Source organism: Zalophus californianus, chromosome 13, assembly GCF_009762305.2.
Source record: "Zalophus californianus isolate mZalCal1 chromosome 13, mZalCal1.pri.v2, whole genome shotgun sequence".
In the NCBI taxonomy this organism is placed as follows: Eukaryota; Metazoa; Chordata; class Mammalia; order Carnivora; family Otariidae; genus Zalophus; species Zalophus californianus.
The window spans coordinates 31,865,716-31,885,019 of NC_045607.1; the positions used below are offsets into that span (position 1 = coordinate 31,865,716).

General features: G+C 40.8%; 1 long non-coding RNA gene across 1 annotated transcript in view; it reads left to right on the plus strand.

The window, feature by feature from the left end:
• The first annotated feature begins 1,023 nt into the window (after positions 1-1,023).
• The window catches only part of LOC113934408, an 84,700-nt gene continuing 66,419 nt past the window's right edge, over positions 1,024-19,304 (plus strand). Inside the window, exon 1 of the long non-coding RNA XR_003523668.1 lies at positions 1,024-1,094. This is a non-coding gene — a long non-coding RNA (uncharacterized LOC113934408). The remainder of the gene's footprint in view (positions 1,095-19,304) is intronic.

Sequence of the window (19,304 nt, forward strand, 5' to 3'; positions counted from 1 at the left end):
TATGCTGTCCCTTTCTCGCTTGGTCCCTCCTGGCACTGTGCTAGCCCAGGCCCTTACATTTCTCTCTGAGCCTTTATAACAGCATCTTAAGGATTTTCTCTGTCTCCAGTTATGGCATCCTCCAATTTACCCTTCAGAATGCCTTCGGAGTGATATATTTAAAATCCAAATTCAATCAGGTAATTTCCTTTCAGTGACTCTCCATCATTCACAGTGAAAAAATAAATAAATAAAAATACAATGAAAAAAATCCAAGCTCCCTGACACAAAATTCACGGCCTCCCATGATTTGGTTTGTATGAGCCTCTCAGGTTTATTTCCTGCTTACCATTCACTTCACAGCGGGTGTCTCATCCTTGGCGCTACTGACATTTTGGGCCAGATAATTCTTTGTTGTGGCGGGGCTATCCTGTGCCATTTTAAGATATTTAGCAGCATCCCTAGCCTCCACCCACTAGATGCCAGTGGTATACCCTTCTCCTGGGTATGACAACCAAAAATAACTCCATTGCTAAATGTTCCCCAGGGGAACATTTGGAACAAGCCAAAACCCACCTGGTTTGTAGATAGGAGTTGGGTGGTGAATACAAACTCTGTACATATTAGGGTATGTAGTACCTCTATTCCTTGCTTTTTTTGTTATTTGTTCCTGGAAAGCTTTTCTCCTTCTTTGTCTAATGTAGGGAGAGAGGAAAATATCCTGTCATTCTGTCCTCTAACTTCTTTGTTTGCTCAAAAAAAGAAATTTCAACAAAGCTTCTATAGGCCATATTCATCTTTCATATTACCATCCCTTCTCCGAATCCTTACAGCTAGTTTCCCTTCCATCCCCATAAAAATCTACAACCCATGATAATCAGAGCTATTATCAAGAAAGAGAGACCTTTGACGTTTTATGGGGTATGATGTTACTAAACATCAGTCCGTAGCCAAGTCCCAGAGATTCTGCTTCACAAAGTCAAGGGTGAGTCTCAGGATCTATCTATATGAGTATTTTTTTTTTTTTTTTTTTTTTTTTTACCAGCTCCGGCCAAGATGAGTCTCAGGTGCCATCTGGTGTGGAAGCCAGTGACTACATAGCTGCAAAGGAAAAGGTAAAAAGATGCATCCAGGTATTCAACATTTTGATAGTTGAGTATTTCACCTCATGTTCATATGGATTCAGTATCTAGTGTCCACACTTAAATTCCAAGTTACATAAATCCATATAGCAGATAGAGGAAAAAATGTCTGTTCATGCCATTGTCCTAAATACTAAGCAGGCCTTCAAAACAAACTAGGTAAAGAGGAAATACCTGCAAGGGTTCTTTCTTAAGATAACAAAAACATGCCTGAGAGTGGGGAAATGGAGTTATTTTCATAAAGGTTTCCAGCTATGGGAGCAAACAAAGGGTGAGAGAAATCCTTTCTATACAAGTTTCATTTTAGATGCCCCCATCCTTCAACAGAGAATTTAAAATAGCCCTTTCCCCTTATTCTGTTGATTATTATTCTTCTAAAGTCTTCCTCATCATTTAGAATCCCACGGGAGGTCAGTAAGGATGGTGGGGGTGAAGTGTTCCTAGTAGTGGAACCAAGGATGATGGAGTAAATGGAAAAATGCTTTAGAAACTCTAATTGAGACAAACCTGACTACAAAATTGTATCTGTGCTATGATTACAACTGTAAAAATTCTGTCTGCATATGGACAGGGACTAAAAGGGAGCATGAAAAAAATGTAAACAGTTTGGTTTGTAGGATGGCAGGATTTTGGGTGGATTTTTCTTTCTTTTATTTTGAGTTTTGTCAATGTTTTTGTAATGTTTTGTAATAAACAATACTATAAAAGAAGCAGCTGAACCTGCTGACTAATTATTGTTAGAAAGAGCAGCTTAGCATCTACTCTATCAGAGCTAAAATTGCTGCTTTTGGCAGATGCTCCTCGACATCAGATAGATACTATGTCAGATAACCTTAATCAAGAAGTCAACTCCTCTGGTCCATAGGAGCATTTCTTCCTTCCGTCCGCCCCCCTTCCCTTCCTACCTTCCTCCAGCCCACCCGCCCTCCCTCCTTTCTTCCTTCCTCTGCTAACTCCTGTGACAGGCATACCCAGATTACCAGATATTGGTTCAACTGGGTTCACAAGGAACGTGTTTCATTTTGCTGTTTTTATTTTATTTTTAAAAATAGTTAAAATGATTGAGTGGTTATACCTGCCCTAAGAACAGCCTTGGACCAAATCATCTTCTGCAATATCGTGAAAAACTCAGGGTCCTCAAAAGAGTGTCAAAGTGTGTGAGTGGATTCAAGCTCCATTTTGAAGGAAATACTGTTGTCACCTGCAGGAACTCCTGCAGCTTATCTTTGTGCAGAAATGGAATGGCAAGAATACGAGTTAGGTTCTTAAAAATTTGACAACAGAATGTCAGCCTCACTTCCTGCACATCTGGTGTTTAAAGCTTATGGATAATCAACAGCATAGACTATTGGCACTTCAGACACTTGTCGGTGAATTCAATCCCGAAGTGACTTGTAACTGGGCACTTGCCAAAGGCTCACCGAAGACACATGGTATTGGAGAGAGACAATTTAAAATGGGTGGTCTCTCCATTTTCCTTCCAGGAAACTAATCTCTGTTCTTGTGGTTCGTTGTGATATTGGGAAGCAACATATCTGGGCTGGGTTACCTCTGTACCTGATAGAAATTCTTGCACTGGGTTAAAAATTCAGTAGTCTGGTTTGAGCCTTTGTGAGAATCAATATCAGAATTGTTCATTGGAACAATGCTTTTGCATTTTTTGGCAAATATCATTGCTGAGGATGTTGTGCTTTATGTCATCTAAAATTTGTTATTAAAAAATATATGTGATAAATTCCTGTTGGATTCAGGACATGAGCTTTTCTTTGCTCGTAACATGGGTTAGCAACCAGGCATTTCTCTTTGTGCCTTAGGTACCAGGAAACTCATGCTTTGCCCCTAGTACTCCTCCACTGGCAGTTCCATACAGATTAGAGGAATTAATGAGCAGAAATAGCAGAGTTGGGCACAACAGGGAGGTACAATTTGGTGTCCATTCAGTTGCTGTGCCTGTTATGGCTTAGGTTGGTACAATCCTTCCAACTTTAATGATCTCATTAGGATTTTTTCTTCAAGAATCTGTTGTTCCTGAAGTGCTAGATTTTCATAAAGGAAGAAATGCATTTCATTTTCTATAAATATCAAAATTAATTACTCATCGTTATAACTATTCATTAAAATTCAAAATTAGATGAGAATGTTCTTCATAGATTTTTTTTAAGCCTTGAAGAGATCCATTTTATTATAGCATCTTCAGCTCTACTATTTAAGGAAATTATGACATAAGGTTCATAATCGAATTAAGCCAATACCTTTTGCCCAAATCCTAAGAAGAAATTAGTAAAAGATGGTGGGTAGAATTATGGTGGTTTATTAGGACAAGTGCAGGCAATTGAATAGAGTTGTTTTTGTAGGTCTGACCCCAGTGTGTCTAGTTGGGAACAGACTCATTCATTCCCTTGTTCATTCTTTCAGTCATCAATATATGAGTCTAATGTATTCCAAGGACCATTTTAGGTGCTGAGGATATATCAGTAAATGGAACAGATAGAACTCCCTGCCTTTACAGAATTTACATTCTGGTGGGGAGAGGGGCAAGACAGTCAATAATAACAAATAAAAATATTCATGGTGTGACGGTTGGTGATAAGCGTTTTGGGGAAAAGTCAAGTAGGTAAGGGAGAGATAGGGGGCACAGGATGTGAGGGTGGAATTTCTATTTTAAATAGTGTGACCAGGTGGCATCTGAGCAGAGATTGGAAGGAGAAAGCTATGTGAGTCTCTCTGGGAAAAGTTTCCATTGAGAGGGAACAGTCTGTGCAAAAACCCCAAAGCAGGCATGTGCTTGGCATGTCCGAAGAAAGCAAGGAGATGGATGTGGCAGGAATGGAGCATGGGAAGACAGTGGTTGGGAGGCCACTGAGGGAGGAGAGAGCCAGATCAGGTAGGCCATTTTAAAGGGTTTTAAAAATGAGACAGGGACCACATGGAGGGTTTTGAGCAGAGGAGTAATGGGATCTGACATGTTTTAAAAGGATCACTTTGATTGCTTTGTGCAAAACAGACAGTAGTGAGATGTGGGACTTGGGCTGTAGTAGGGAGAATGAGGAGAAGTGGTCAGATTCTGGATCTATTTTGAAGGTAGAGCCACCAGGATTGGTGACTGGTAGGATAGAAGTTGTGAAAAAAAGATAAGTTTTTGGTCTGAGCAAGTACGTCAATGAATGCAAAGGATGGAGTTGCCATATCTTGGATGAGGAAGACTGTGGGAGGGAGATCAGGACTTTAGTTTTGGACGGACTAAATTTGAGATGTCCAAGTGCTGATGGTTTGATAATATATATCTTAACTCAAAATTAATACTACGTTTAATATATATAAACAATATACTGTGGTATTATTAAATATTAATGTACTTGTGGCACTACATTTTAAGAGAGACACTAGCAACAAGTTTTATATATATATATATTACATAGAGAGAGAGACATCTACATACATATCTATATCTGTGTCTCTTTTCATGCTGGAGGGGTTCCTTGAAAAGAGCAAATGAATTTTCTCTCAGTGCTCACTTACAGTCAATACTCGGTCTTCCTATTCTATTGCCCAAATGAACCTTGATTTTGTTCTATTTTTATTCACGCAGCCTAAAATTCAGGCCCCTTGATCTCTTCCTGCATTATTGCAACAGCTTCCTAACTGGTGTCCTCACCTCTACTTTATGTTCTCTCTCTCTCTCTCACTCTGTACACACACACACACACACGCACACAGATGTATAGATGTACTCACCCACATCAGTCTACCTATTTATAGCTATATATCTGTGTACACATGTATGGCCAGTTATCACTGTGGTAACTGGATATGTAGATAATAAATGTAATACATATATATTAGATAACAAGATATTAATATGGCCACTGCAGTGTGTGGGTATATATATATTTATGTACACATATATACGTACATACATGTACCTATATAGGCACATACATATATAGGTATGTATATGGATACATATGTGTATATATACACAGAAACATGCCTGTAATACAATAAATGTACGTATTAACATTTACATGTGTATATACACCCACACACATATATAAACCCAGCCACAACAGTGATATTTCTGTATTTTTTAAATATTTTATGTATGTATGTATGTATTTATAGTGCATGCGAGCCGGGGGAGGGGCAGAAGGAGAGGGACAGCGAGAGAATCTCAAGCAAACTCTGCACTGGGCATGGAGCCCCACTCGGGACTTGATCCCACAACCGTAAGATCATGACCTGAGCCAAAACCAAGAGTACAACACTTACCTGACTTAGCCACCCAGGCGCCCTGTGATATTTCTTTTTTTGATTAAAAACTTAAAAATTTGTGGTAAAATATACATACCATAAAATTGGCTATTTTAACCATTTTAACGTGTACGGTTCAGTGGTATTATGTACATTCACAGTGCTGTGCAACCAATCTCCAGAAGTCTTTTCTTCTTGCAAAACCAAAACTTTGTACCCATTAAACACTAGCTCCCCATACCCCCTGCCCCTAGCCCCTGGCAGCCACCATTGTACTTTCTGTGACTATGAATCTGACTGCTCTAGAGACCTCATATAAATAGAATCATACAGTATTTGTCCTTTTGTGACTGGCTTACCTCACTTAACATAATGTCCTCAAAGTTCATGTTGTAGCATGTGTTAGCATTTCTGTCCTTTTTTAAGGCTGAATAACATTCCATTGTTTACCCATCTTGTTTATCCATTCATACATCGATGGAACCATGGTGATATTTACTATGTATTATCCCCCTTGGAACCTTATAGTAACTTGTCCCCATTACTCTCGGGATAAACCTTAAAGGCTTTACTATGGTTTACAACACCCTGCCCCCTAACCCAGCAGCCTTCATTCTATTTATCTCCCTTTACACTCTTTCCTTCAGTCAGGCTACCTGACCTTACCACGATTCCTTTCACATCTGGAATTTCTGTCCAGCTTCTTCCTCTGCTTACAATGCCATTTTTTTTTTTTTTTTTTTCCAGAACAAGCACAGCTTATACCTCAGGACTCAGCTTAAGACATCAACTCCTCCAAGAAGCTTTCCCCCCTCTCATCCAGGCTGGGTTAGGTGTACAAATAGTGCTTCTAGAATCCCCCGGACTTCTCTCTACCAATGCACTTGTCACACTTAGAGCTAAGATGATGTCTCGTTTTCCATTTCATTCCTGGATCCCAGTACATTCTGAGTGCGCAATACAGTGTTCCCCCTCCTATCCAGGGTTACTGTTTGCAGATTCGATTAACCCTCCTGTGGGCAATGGTCCACGGTGACTACAGAGGTAGGGAAGCAGATGCTCCTCCTTCTGACACAGCATGACGTAGCCTCAAGCAATGACACAATGCCCACGTCACTCTCCTCATCTCATCATGAGGGCATTTTAACATCTCACATACTCAAAGAAGGGCAAGTACCGTACAGTGAGTTATTTCGAGAGGCAGACCACATTCACATAACTTTCATTACAATATGTGGTTATAAGTGTTCTATTTTACTATTATTGTTGTTAATCTCTTCCTGTGCCTAATTTACAAATTAAACTTTTAATCATAGGTATGTGTGTGTGTATACATATATCTATATAGTTCTGTACTCTCTGGGGTTTGGGCATCCAGGGGGGATCTCTGAACGAATCCCCCGATAAGAGGGAAATGTACATTTTTGTTGAATGAGTGGATAGTGGCATGCAAGTAACTGGAGTCTTGGAGGAGGTGGGCGTTGAGGCAGTGGGCTGTACAAGTGACTAATTCAAGGCCACTAAATGTGAAGGTCAAGCCTATGCAGCCCTCTGAGTGCTGACTTCCTCCCTGCCCCTGACACCGCTGAACGAGGCACTTTGTGCACGCAATAGGATGACCCAGGACGTGCTGAGATTCACTTCTCCAGCCCTCAACTGTTAACCCCCTAGGTAGGAGTTTAGGTGCCTTCAGCACAGTGTTAAACTTGTATTCTTTTGGTAAATGATGCTTAAACCCTTCCTGCCTCAATTCTCCTCCTCACTCTCCTCCCCCCACTCTGAACTTGGAAATAAATTCATATGTTTAGGTCAGTTAAACAAAAATGAAACTTTATTCTGTGAAGTAAGTGTTTAGTTTGTAAAAGGATCAATGGGCTATTTTGGATCAAATAACTGTGTTTTCTTTAGCCATTTAAAATGGTCTATTTTCATTTTTTAAGCCACTGCCTTGTGAAAGGACCTAAGAATATCCCCAACTTAGTGTTAGATCCCGTAATTACATTTTCTCATTTTGAAAGCAGTTATGCAGTCCTTACAATAGAGTCAACGCAGCTAAAAATAAACTCCAGGCAGTTCATATTAACTGGGTAATAATAACAGGCAACAAGGAGGCTCGGTGTCCAAATATGATGAAAACAGGAAGTTCATTACACAAGCTGTTCTTTCCTGATAGATCTGAATTCTTAAAGCCTTAACTCAAAAATAATCCCTTCAGGTTATAAATAAAAGCAGAGAATTGTCTCTTGTGGCTTAATGGAGATAACACTGCAGCTAAATAAATCCACATAGTTATGGATTGAACGTAAGGCCAGAACGTCTGTTTGGGAAGAGGAAGGAGTATGTTTGTGGAGACCCCTCTCCTCCCACAGAGGCACTGGGCCCATGCGCCCAGGGGCTTACCTTTTCTCAGCCTGGGCACCAGTTGCCAAGGAGATGATGCTTTACTTTGGTATAATGGCAGGAAAACAGAAAGCCTTCAGGTGTGGAAAGGATTTTTATTTTTCCCTGGGGAGAAAATGGATGAAAACGGAACAACCTCAGCTCCAAGTGTCTGCCAAGTAGTGTAAATTTGAGTCCTGGGTTTTCAGTGTAAAGTGGGAATGAGACCCAAAAGAAGAAATTAAACCTCTTTCCTTTAGAACTTCCTTTCTCTAGTGAGTGTCACTGATTGTAAAGATTCAGATTTTCTTGATTAATGCAAGGTAAGCATGGCGGGAAAATTTAACTTATGTAACTGGGATGAGCCCCACCATCTCACCTCTTGAAACCAAATCCCAGACCTCCAGGGTGTTACTGGGAAGTGTGATGAGGAGCCCATGACCCTGCCATCCACTCCTCTTTGAGAATCTCTCACTAGTTTTTGTTTTTCTTCCAATTTTTTATTTAATTTCTAGTTAGTTAACATATAGCGTAATGTTGGTTTCAGGAGTAGAATTCAGTGATGCATCACTTACATACGACACCCAGCGCTCATCATAACAAGTGCCCTCCTTAATGCCCATCCCCCATCTAGCCCATCCCCCACCCACCTCCCTCCATCACTAGTTGTTACAGCAGCCACCAGGAGGGTCACCCTGGCTCAGACAGGTAGCCCATCTTAATTGGGATGGGGGAGGGAACGAGGGTAAGGAGCAGGTGTCAACCACAGAGTGGAAAGTGCACGCTGATCTGGCTCCACAGAGGCAGTTTTTGCTCCCTAGGCTGGTCAGTGATGTCTGCTGGGTTTGCCTGGAACAAAAGAGCACACCTGGGGAGTGCTCACCTTGTCAATATCCCCCCAACCCACCAGCTAATTCTTGTTCTACTCACCCTTCCAGGGGAGGGAACTTTGTTTCTTTCACCACACAACAAATCTAGGACTGTGTCCCAGGAAAGGGGATCTTGCCACTTTTGAAGAGATAAGGGAGAGGGCCAGTCACAGTGAGCATCAGGAGGGCCATATTGCCAAGGCCTCAAATTTAGACTTTTGATGTTATTTCCAAATGGGGTTAACATAGCCGCAAACATACACTGATCTAAAAAAAACAAAAAACAAAAACAAAAAAGTCATTCCATATGACTTTAAGGTTGTGTTCTATGACCAGCTCACATTAGCTGTTGGGTACTATAAATTTTATATTTTGTAAACCTGTGAATAGCACAATAACATTGCACTATATATATTTATTGAGTGCAAACATTTAAAATATGTCAATTTTTGTAATACTGTTTTGACATTTTTTTCATTTTCTAAAATACTGTCATTCTCAGAAATTGGAAGTGGTCTGGCCTCTAAGAGGCCCTGACCGTAGACCACCTCTGTCTCTGATGCTACTCATGGGGAGGGGTGGAGACTTTTGTGAGAGAAGGAGGGAGTTTTACAGAGATACTTCCTCAAGGTACATGAATGCAGTGGTTCTTAAACTTACATGCACAACAAAATCTCCTAGGAAGCTTGTTAGAAATGACACATGACACACTGAGAATTTCTGGCTCAGACCCAAGATCTTTTCTCAGGGGACCTGGGACTACTCTTTGAAAGGCCCTGTAACAGGTTGCAGAGGGAGCTGTTGGGGGAAGGTCAAAGGGTAAAAGAGGTACCTTTGGGAAATAAATAATGACTCCTTCTGGGAACAGTGAAGACTCTGTCAGAGAGAGAGGTTTATCCCAGTAGCTGAGAGAGCAGAGGATAGGTAGAGACAGCCACTAAGGGTGTGGAGAAAAAGGAACCCTCATGCATTGTTGGTGGGAATGCAAACTGGTGCAGACACTGTGGAAAACAGTACGGAGGCTCCTCAAAAAGTTAAAAATAGAATTATTGTATGATTCAGTAATTCCACCACTGGGTGTTTACCCGAAGAAAACAATTTGAAAAGATATATGCACCCCTTGTTATTTACAATAGCCACGGTATGGAATTAGCACAAGTGTCCATTGACAGATGAATGGATAAAGAAGCTGTGATATGAATACACAATGGAATATTACTCAGCTATAAAAAAGAATAAAATCTTGCCATTTGCAACAACATGGATGGACCTAGAGGGTACGATGCTAAGTGAAATAAGTCAGTCAGAGAAAGACAAATACCATATGATTTCACTCACATGTGGAATTTAAGAAACAAAACAGATGAACAAAGAAAAAAGAGACAGACTCTTAACTACAGAGACAAATTGATTGTTACTGGAGGGGGGTGGGGGGACGGGTTAAGTAGGTGATGGGGATTAAGGAGTACACTTATCATGATGAACACCAAGTGATGTAGAATGATTGAATTATGACATTGTACACCTGAAACTAATATAACACCGTACATTAATTATACTTCAATTAAAAAACAAACAAAAAAACCTAGAGCCAGGGACCTGGTGGTTGAGGGAGCAGAGGGTAGGAGGGAGAGCTATCAAGCCTGGCTTTAGAAAGCACAGAGCACACTGGAGAAGTGTTCACATGGGCAGACTGTGGGGGTGGGCAGTTATGCCAGAGGGACATGAGACATGGGCAGCTTCTGGGGCATCTTGCTGGAGGGGCATGATGAGAAGACCTCAGGATAGAGCAGGCATATCGTAGAGGGGTCTGGAGTCTATGAAGCCAAGGAAGTACGAGGGAGGCTCTGTAGGCCTTGGTATAGGAAGAAGCCCAGAGCTAACCACTCCCTCCACCAACTGCCAACAAGCTAGAATGCTCCCTATAGGTCACTTATCTAATATGTACACTGACTTTTTATGACATTTTTGATCAACTCATCTGTTTGGAAAAATAACAAGAGTATTAAAAGAATTTGGGATATGGAAGGAAGGTGTCCTAAGCTGTGGGTAGGGACAGCTTTTCCTAGATTTATGATTTTATCTAAGCAAAGTGTGACATTCCTTCATAGATCAACCTGTGCCTCTCATACCATCAATACTTCTTGCCTCAGGGTCAATTTTATACATTTAAAAATTATAGATTAAACATTTCAGTTTCATTTCCATGGTCCATGTGTTACAAACCCAAAATTCTTTTGTATTAGTTTTTGTCCATTCCAGGAACCTACCACAAAAGCCTTTCTATGAGTAATAAGAGAAATTTATCCACTCTTTATATGATTAAATAGTTATAGGACTTTCTTTGGTTTTTAAATATCAATGATCTCTGTTACGTAAGTTTTTCTTAACTTTGAATTTCACTTCTTTAATTTTCACTGGTGATAGCAACCGTGCTCCTTATTTTGGAGTTATCTGCCTAGCAACTTGACTATGAGCCATTTGAACTAAGAGGACAATTCTTAAGCTTTCTGGATTGCAAAGCTCTATTGTTTCTAGACTTCCACATATTATCCATTTTTTTTCTAGTGGAACAGCATTAATAGATTACAGCAAAAAATCATAACAACTCAACTTCTATTTTGCTTCTGTTGTGGCCATCACAGGTAATGGTTCCTAAGCTATAAAAAATAGAATAAATAGTGTTAATAGGGCTTTGAAATCAAAGGTAGTTGTTGGATGTGTATGTGTGTTTGTGTGGATTGTGTATAGGAAGTCAAAAGATAGTCTACTTATAATTCAACAAGTTTACTTAGTGTCTAATATATGCCAGACACTGTTGATACAAGTGTACAAAGCAATGCTCCCATTCCAAGGGAATTTACATTCTCATGGTGGTAGTAGGGCAATGAAGGGAGTGACAGGAAGTGGGACAGGTGTGCTGTTTTTCTTTTGACTTTTTTTATTATGTTAATCACCATACATTATATCATTAGTTTTTGATGTAGTGTTCCATGAGTCATTGTTTGCATATAACACCCAGTGCTCCATTCAATACGTGCCCTCTTTAATACCCATCACCAGGCTAACCCATCCCCCCACCCCCTCCCCTCTAGAACCCTCAGTTTGTTTTTCAGAGTCCATAGTCTGTCATGGTTTGTCTCCCTCTCCGATTCCCCCCTTCATTTTTCCCTTCCTACTCTCTTCTTTTTTTTAACGTATAATGTATTATTTGTTTCAGAGGTACAGGTCTGTGATTCAGCAGTCTTACACAATTCACAGTGCTCACCATAGCACATACCCTCCCCAATGTCCATCACCCAGCCACCCCCTCCCTCCCATCCCCCCACCACTCCAGCAACTCTCATTTGTTTCCTGAGATTAAGAATTCCTCGTATCAGTGAGATCATATGATACATGTCTTTCTCTGATTGACTTATTTCGCTCAGTATAATACCCTCCAGTTCCATCCATGTCGTTGCAAATGGCAAGATTTCATTCCTTTTGATGGCTGCATAATATTCCATTGTATGTATATGTGTGTGTGTGTGTGTATATATATATATATGTATACCTCATCTTCTTTATCCATTCATCTGTCGATGGACATCTTGGCTCTTTCCATTGTTTGGCTATTGTGGACATTGCTGCTATAAACATCGGGGTGCACGTACCCCTTCAGATCACTACATTTGTATCTTTGGGGTAAATACCCAGTAGTGCAATTGCTGGGTCATATGGTAGCTCTATTTTCAACTGTTTGAGGAACCTCCATACTGTTTTCCAGAGTGGCTGCACCAGCTTGCATTCCCACCAACAGTGTAGGAGGGTTCCCCTTCTCCACATCCCTGCCAGCATCTGTCGTTTCCTGACTTGTTAATTTTAGCCATTCTGACTGGTGTGAGGTGGTATCTCGTTGAGGTTTGGATTTGGATTTCCTTGATGCCGAGGGATGTTGAGCACTTTTTCATGTGTCTGTTGGCCATTTGAATGTCTTCTTTGGAAAAATGTCTGTTCATGTCTTCTGCCCATTTCTTGATTGGATCATTTGTTCTTTGGGTGTTGAGTTTGATAAGTTCTTTATAGATTTTGGATACTAGCCCTTTATCTGATATGTCATTTGCAAATATCTTCTCCCATTCTGTCGGTTGTCTTTCGGTTTTGTTGACTGTTTCCTTTGCTGTGCAAAAGCTTTTTATCGTGATGAAATCCCAATAGTTCATTTTTGCCCTTGCTTCCCTTGCCTTTGGCGATGTTTCTAGGAAGAAGTTGCTGCGGCTGAGGTCGAAGAGGTTGCTGCCTGTGTTCTCCTTTAGGATTTTGATGGACTCCTGTCTCACATTTAGGTCTTTTAACAATTTTGAGTCTATTTTTGTGTGTGGTGTAAGGAAATATGGTCCAGTTTCATTCTTCTGCTGTCCAATTTTCCCAACACCATTTGTTGAAGAGACTATCTTTTTTCCATTGGACATTCTGTTTTATAATAGGGTAATTAGAGGAGGATAAGTGACATTTGACCCGAGACTCGAAAGAAGTGAAGATGCCTCGTGGCTACGTGGGGGGAGAGATTTCCTGGTGGAGGAAAGTTGAGTACACAGGCCTGAGAGAGGAGATTGCCCAGCATTTGTAGGTAGGGAATGGATGAGGGGGAGAGGGAAAGGGAGCATGCCAGAAAGTTAGCTGGGGAAGACCATAGAGAGTCTTTCAGAGTAAGGCAAAGACTTTGGATTTTTTTTTTTTTCTTGGTGAGATGGGAAGCCAATGGAGGGTTTTGAGCAAAGGAATGATGTGAACATTTTAATAAGATCACTGTGGCTGCTGCGAGGGGAGTAAGTTAGGCTGAGTGACCTAGAAGAAGAGCCTGAGATGGTAAGTGCATATGATTTATGAAGAAACTGGTGAAGGAAGCAGGGTCGAAATGAAGAAGGAGAATGGCAAGAAAATGGTTTTGGGTGATGTGAAGCTTCAGCCTTATCCCATGGGGAGCTCTGGAGCATAAATTTCACCGTTGAGTTTTCCCCACTTGAGGCAAGGGAGAGGTGCTTTTTACCCTCACCCTGGTTCTTGGCTAAAGACTCTGGGGAGAGAGATGGAGAGTGTAAATCCCAGGCACTTCTGGGTACAGTGGCTTCTGTTGCTGAAGGGGCAGTTCTTATGGATGTGCTCACAACAGCTGGGGCAAGGGCTCACCAACCACACAGAGAGAAGGTATTTCAGGGGACCTGACTGAGCATACCAACAGCATCTTCTACATGGAATAAGGATGGAAGGAGAGACACCCATTAGGAGGCTAATGCAACAGTCCAGAAGAAAGATGGAGGTGGCTTGGACTAGAATGTAACAGTAGAGGTGTTGAGAAGTGGTTGGATTCCAGAAAATTTTGGAAGGCAGGGACCCACAGGATTTGGTAATGGGTTGCTTATAGAATGTGAAAGAAGGAAAAGAATCAAGAAGGATTCCAGGGTTTGTGGCCTACCCATGTATGGAGAAGGGAAAGACTGGGGGAGAAGCAAGTTTGGGACTGGGGTGACAATTAGAAGCTCTATTTGATACATATTAAATCAGAAGCACTTCATAGATGCGCAAATGAAGATGTCACAGAGGCAGATGATCCAAGAATCTGAAGCTGTGAAAATATGTTTCAATTCCTAGGTTCAGATTACCAGCTGCCCATGATTTTAAAAGAATGTGCATATGTGTTTGAGGTAGCACTGCTGGAAACTTTTATTGGGGTCCTGAGAATGGATGGGTGAGTGAGAAAGCCATAGGTAGTTCCAATAAACCTCAAGAAGGGTGAAAGGTGAAGATTAGACACTATAGACCAGTAAGCTTAATGACAACTGTAGGCTCCATTTCTAAAATAGACCATTAAACATGGTTTGTAAGTAATTTACCAAAAGTTGTAGTGCTTTAGAGGTAACATGGATTCAGAAAGTACACATCAGACCACGTTAGCCTCATTTCCATAAGGATATTCTAGGCACAGAGGTCTGAGGAATTCTGTAGTCTTAGTATATCCTGATTTTTATACAGTATTTGTTAAATTTCTTTATTATATCCTTCTGACAAAATGAAGAAATGTGGGACAGAATCTAGAGTATTTATGTAGCTTTCTAACTGGCTAAGCAGGAAGAGCAAAGACAAGGCCAACCCTTAGATTATTTTTTTACTGCCAATCAAGTTTTTATATCACCAGGCCCTTTGCTAGTTATAATTTTTATCAACAACTTAAAATGAGCTAGGAAGCATGTTATCATGTTTGAAGATGACACAAACTGAAGGAGAAAAGCTAATACAATGAATTATAGAACGGAAGTTGAAAAGGAGAAGCCCAAACTCACAATCTGAAATTTAATAGGGATGGATGCAAAATAAAGCAAAATATCCCATTTCACGGGTTATGAGAGGTCTACCTTGACAGAAATGAATAGAATTAACAAATTTTTATAAAGAGGTTTATTTTTCATTAAGTATGTGTGGCATTAAGTTAAGAGTGCAGGCTTCGGAGCCATCTGCCTGGGTTAGAATCCTGGCTCTGCTACTTACTGGCTGTATGATCTAGGGTATGTTTTTTAAAGTCTGTGTTTTATCTTCCTTACCTGGGAAATGAGAATGATAATGTTAGTTCTAGCTAATATTGTTGAAATAATTGCAAGCATTAAACACATGTGATGTACTCAGAACAATGCCTGGGATATAATAAGTATTCAATAGATAACTATTATAACAGGTTCAAACGGTGTGATCTGGTTGCTAAAAAGGTAAAACAATCTTTGGGTACAATGATAGAAATGAGGTGTCAAGATGCAAGGAATCTCATTGCCCACTGTACTATTTACTGCAGGGATTTTGTTCAATTCAGGTGTCCCTAATTTAAAAATTAAAAAAAAAAATAGAGTGTCTTCAACCTGTGGGCAGTCGAGTGCTGAAGGTGATGAAGGGTGTAGAGTCATGCCAAGTGAAGAAAAGTGGAAAGGGCTGGAATAGAGACTATGACTTCTTCTTTTGCAGAAAGACTCAAGAGCTGAAATAAAGCTTTCCTGAAAAATCTGAAGGACTGTCATGTGGAAAAGCAATTGGAGTGTGGCTCTGGAGACAGAACCTGGAGCAGAGAGTAGGAATAACAGGGGATGATGTGGGGTGCCGAAGTGTTTTAACTTTCTGTTATGGGCAGAAGAATCTCTGTTCTAGGTTTGCCTCCAAATGACGGTGTGATGTTAAGTCTCTCCACTCTGTAGGCCTCAACTGTGTCATCTGGGAAATCAGGATTTAGATTAGATGTGCTCTAAAGTGGAATTTATAGTTGGTCTGTCAGTGGGTTGTCTTCCTAGGCAGTGGGTTTCCTGTCATTGGAAATGTTTAAGTAGAGGGCCATGAGACATATCAGAGTAGACATTACTGTATTTGATTTGGAATTTGATCTAAATGACATCAAGGATCTCTTTCAATTCTAAGATTCTAAGAAAATATTTTTGTGTGTGTTCAGATGGCCTGTCCATCCCCATCCTCACCCCTTAGCCCTACTTTCTTGATGGAGCTATGGACCCTTTAATGATTATGTAAGAGCTCGTTACAGTCTCTATTGATTAGACTGAGTTGTGATTTCTCATTCACGTTCTCAGCGGCATAAAGCTCCCGGATGAAGGAACTGAATGACCTCAGGAAAGAGCTCTCTGTACTAATTTCCTTGGTACCGAAAGTGTCACAGCAGAGTTTCTAGGGTTAGCATGCTATCATTGCTCCCATTCTTTGTTCCGGAAGTGAAGAAAGTGAAAAGCACCCATAAATTACTGATTCCGTATTACACAGCCACTAGCTGGGCTCAAGGCTGTGCATGGAGAGTTTGGTGCTGGTGGAGGCGGGGAATACGCAGGCTCGGGGTGAGTGCAGCAGGAGGGCGAGCGGCGACCGGATGGCAGCCAGGAGCAGCGGAGCTGTGGGACACCCTGTTGCCTGCAGCTGCCGGGCTGACTTCACTCTTTATACAACAAATATTTAGCGACCACTTATCATGGGGAGGACACTCTACTAGGCACTCTGAGGGACACCGAGGAATGCGATACACTTGCCCCTTCTGGCAGGGAGTTTCTAGTCTATGTGGGGGTAATTACCAACTGGCAGCAAACACTTTGCATAATGCTTCCTGTCTGCAAAGTGTCTTCGGACAGACCATTCTTCCAGCAGCCTGTGGGCCTAGATCCTCCAAGTACCCTCACAGCCGCCTGTGAGGTACCGTTATTCCCACTTTTCAGACAGGAAACTGTAGCTCTGGAAATTAAGCCATTTGCCTAAGATCACCCAGCTGTGTTGTCTGATGTGCCCTTGCTGTTGCTGAAGTAGATCTAGGCATGTCTTTGGACTCCAGTTCCAGTACACTTTCCACTCCACCACAGTAACAAGGAAAGCTAAAAACCATCATGTAGCCGGGGCGCCTGAGTGGCTCAGTTGGTTGAGCGACTGCCTTCGGCTCATGTCATGATCCCGGAGTCCTGGGATCGAGTCCCGTGTTGGGCTCCCCTGCTCAGCGAGGAGCCTGCTTCTCCCTCTAATCCTCCCCCCTCTCATGTACTCTCTCTCTCTCATTCTCGCACTCTCAAATAAATAAATAAATCTTTAAAACTAGTCTATAGTATATTATCAAGGGAATTGCACAGATAATACCTATGATAGGATTTGGAAATGCACATCACTATGTCTAGTTACCGAAGGGGTTTGAGCGAGGCTCTGGACATGAGTTAGAGCATGCCAGTAATTTAATAGTGATCCAAACAGACATGATTCTTGCCATCTGAGAGTTTATAGACCAGTAAGAGAGTCAGACGTTCATTAAATAATGACAGAGATTAATTACAAACTAGGATAATGCTATGAAGAAAAAGTGTAAGATGATATGAGGATGTATAATAGGATGGAATCTGATCTAGTTTGAGTAGATAGAAATCAGGGATATTTTCTCTGGGAAAAAAAAAAAGATTTTTGGCCTGAGGGTGAATAGGACTGAGCTATGCCAAGGGAAGTGAGGAAAGGGAGAAAAGCATTCCAGACAATGGCAACAGTATATGCAGAGGCCCTGTGGTAGCAGGGAGCATACATTCAAAAAAAGTGAAAGTTCACTAGTAGAGGGTGCTGACTTGAGACTGAACAGAAAGGCAGGGGCCAGATAATACTGAGTTCTTTTGTTATTTTGAGAACAATAAGAAGGCAATGGAATATTCTTAACCTGGAGATGACGAGTTCAATTTTGCATCTTGAAATGGCTACTCTTGCTGTATGTGAATAGATGGGAAGTGGACCCTCAGGGAAATTGGGACGAGGCTACTGCAGCAGTCCAAGAGGGAGATCTTGGTGGATTGGACAATGGAAAGGGTAGTGGAGAGAGAAAATGATGAGAGAAGATTTACCAGGACTTGACTGAGGACTGGTAGGATGTGGATGAAGAAAGGAGAAAAAGCAATCAGCCATCAAGGTTGTGGATGTGGCAGTCTTGCAGCCTGGAAGTGCTTTTAAGAGATATTATAGAAAGTGGGGGTGATGCTGGCTTGATATGCAGAGTTGCGGGTATGATGGATTATCCAAGTAAAAAGTAAACAGTACGATTAGAATTTTTAAAAAAGACAAAAGAATTACAGTTGTAAGATTGGGACCTATCAATAAAGTCATAGTAATTAAGGTGTGAGTAGAGGAATTCTACAAGTTGGGGGATAGTGAAAAAAAATAATGAGGGTTCAGAGTTGTGTAGAACAACCACTGTATAGAACAGAACCACTAGGTCAGGTGAGTGGATAAAGTAGGGCACAGATGCAAAGAAGTGGTCACAGAAATAGAAGGGTATTATTACAAGAAAATAAAAAATGTAACCACTAAACATAGTTCTTTTTTTTTATTTATTACAACCTCATATATACTTCCCTGAATTAAATAACAACAGACATCCACCAGGAAGAAATTACTCTGTGGACTGCAACACTGTTGTTACCATAATATGGTTGCTTTCAGAGTCTGTTTGGGCCCCCCCCACCCCTGCATTTACTTGCCACAAACTACATTTAGGTTGTAGTTTTTGCTAGTGAATATTGTGGTCCAGAATCAGATTCTGCAAGACACATTCATTTGTACATAAATAAATAGCCCCCTAAAATCATTAAGATGCTTTTGTTTTCTTAAAAAAAAAAAGTAATCTGCTTCTCTATTTGAGAAGTCACAGTGTGTTCCTGTGACCAAAGAACACCAAACTTTCATTCTTATTCCAAATGTCTCTCAGATCCACTAACACTTGTCTCAGCATTGAATAAGCACATTAAAAATAAAGTTATCAACTTTCTCTGCTGAAACTTTTTCATCTACCTACCAGTACGCCCAAAGACGTCAGTTCTGAAAGATGGTAGCTTGATTTGTGCCAACTTTTATCAGGAATCACGGACCAAATTGGTTATTTTTGGCCAGGAAAATAACTTGAGGCTGGCACCAATGTCTTAAAGCACTTATGAGACAAAACACTTAAGTGGGAGTCAATTGTGTTCTCTTCTATGGAAAGTCTTCTGTGAGATCGAAGTACAGGTGGCTTCATCCAGCCAAGATTATGTTCAAAGTTGAGTACTCTAACGACAAAATGGAAAAAATTCAAGCCAACGGATTCGGTGATTGGTTTCGGTAAATTTTCATTTTATGGTTAGTTGAAAACATAAGGCAAGATATCCTTATTGCA